The sequence below is a fragment of the Cryptotermes secundus genome, unplaced genomic scaffold (genome assembly GCF_002891405.2).
Source record: "Cryptotermes secundus unplaced genomic scaffold, Csec_1.0 scaffold3671, whole genome shotgun sequence".
Classification (NCBI taxonomy): domain Eukaryota; kingdom Metazoa; phylum Arthropoda; class Insecta; order Blattodea; family Kalotermitidae; genus Cryptotermes; species Cryptotermes secundus.
In genome coordinates, this window is record NW_019734391.1 from 56511 (window position 1) to 58951 (window position 2441).

Genomic DNA, 2441 nt, shown 5'->3' on the forward strand with positions numbered 1-2441 from the left:
AATTTGCCAGGCGATGTTGACACGTGATGAAGGCATGAATGGGACTTTCTTTTCATCAATTGTGACAATGGATGTCGTTTTTCAATTCTGAAACGAAGTGCCAGTCAGCTCAATGGAAGCACACAGACTTACCGCCATCAAAAAAATTTTGGGTAAGTGCCAGTGCTGAAAAAATGATGGTGGCCATGTTTTCAGACAGCGATGGGATAATCCTTACTCAATGCATTCCAAAGGGTACTTCGGTGACAGGTGCATTCTACCATGGTGTTCTGAAGAACAAGATCCTTCCAGCACTGCGAGAAAAACGGCCGGAAAAGGCTGCACGTGTGCTCTTTTACCAGGACAATACACCAACGCATCGGGTGTACGTGAAGCAGCAGTTTCTTTGTGAAAGCAACCTTGCAGTGGTTTCTCATGCTCCCTACTCATCTGACCTGGCTCCTAGCGATTTTTGGCTTTTCCCAACGATGAGAGACACTCTCCGTGGTTGCACATTCACCAGTCGTGCCACTATTGCATCAGTGATTTTCCAGTGGTCAAAACAGACTCCTACAGAAGCATTCGGAGCGGCCATGGAATCATGGCGTCGACGTTGTGAAAAATGTATATGGCTGCAGGGAGATCACATTGAAAAGTGACAGAAGTTTCAAATTTTTTGTATGATTATTGTGTGAGAAAATATCGGAGACCTTAGAACTTGAACGCACCACGTATTTTTTAAAACATGTTTCAGAGACTAGATTCTGTCTCCATCTTCAGGTAAAACCTACTCAGTTGGATAATGCCCAAAAATATAATATTTGTACTAATGTACCATCACCACAAACTTCTAGATCTTATATACAAAACTAAAATTAAATTAAATTAAATTAAATTAACCTGAAAACACGTCTGGATTAGCAGAAGATACAGAAAGATACATACTAACTTTCAAGTAAAAGTACAAATGTTTGCTGGTAAAAAGTGTAACTATTGTCAAAATCTGGTTTAAACAAGAGGTACATGTAATAGGTCACCATACAGTACCGACATAATAAAATCATGAGTTAGCATGGAACGAAGACTAATAGATATTCTACAGTCCAACTCTGTCACAACACTGCTTAAAAAAATATGAATCAGATGGGACACAGCTTACTACAGAATGATTTATAAATGTTTTAAAAAGATACCTCAGGAAATGAAATGAATGTCACCACCATCCACATGAGGTATCAACATAAAATTTACAGAGATCTTACTCAGACCTCATATACCCATATATAAATCAATCCAGTCACTTCTTCCCACAAATATTATTGGCCTCTAATAGAAGGGCAGTGCAAAAGCAAAGATGTTACCTTGTATACTGTGTATAACTTAAAAATGATCTACTCACTACTCTACACTTATCACCAAATTCAAACTATCTGTCCTCCCATTCAACCCAGACTGGAATGATTTTGAAGAAAATGCCAAATTTTATGACATTAGATACAAAAGTTCAGTGTGAAACTGACCACACACCTCCAAACAGTTATGAGATCAAGAAAACGTGGATCTATGCATTCACTTCTCCATACACCTTCATGGCATATTTCTTAATTAGCTAAAGCATAGGGATAAATTTACCTTTTATAGGGTGGTATCAAATAAGCTCACAGGTCACATGTCACACAAAATGTTTACATACTTCTAATCTGTTACATGTGTCTAGCTACAATTGTCATCAAATTTAATTCAAGTGATCACCATCTTATTCCACTTACCCCATCAGTCACTTCAAATGACAACTGCACATATTTAAGAGGTGTGATATGATACAACCTTCAGGGTCCTACTGGTGCTACCAATGCTCCCACCCCAAATATTTACAGTCATCATGCTTGAATCATAAGGTAAGGAACTTAAAAGCATGATCTTGGGAACATATCTAACAGCACTATTTTCTTATTGAAAGTGAGAGTAAATACACATCACATACTGCTCAACTTAGGTTGAAAACTTCTAAGAAAAAATTAGTTACTGGAACTTATATTCTAGATGAGAAGCTCACCTTGATGGTTTCAGACATTGAAAATTCAAAACACACCTCATTTCTCCAAAAGATGGTGTTTTCTGGATTAAGTGCAAATGTTTCCAGGTGACTTCTATCCTACACTACTGCTTCATTATTAGGTTGATTTTGTTGTTAGGTAAGGTTAGATTACAAGAAATCTCACCACAATATGCAATTCTAAACATACGCAGTTTTTGCAGCCACATTAACTGCAAAGGTTACAGTATCATATCAATCACTCACTCACTCATGGAACTGAGCTATTCTTGAGATGAGGCCAATTGTGCAGCTACCCCAGAAGAAACCGAAGGTTCATTACTGTGTTCACAAGAGCCACATCAATCCAGTCCACAACACCCCATCCTAACTCTGTAAGATCCATTTCAATATTGTTCACCCACCT

At 37.9% G+C, this 2441-nt stretch overlaps 1 protein-coding gene across 3 annotated transcripts in view; it reads right to left on the reverse strand.

The window, feature by feature from the left end:
- Nucleotides 1-2441, reverse strand: part of LOC111868974 (protein JTB) — a 12190-nt gene that overhangs the window by 7018 nt on the left and 2731 nt on the right. The window lies entirely within an intron of this gene.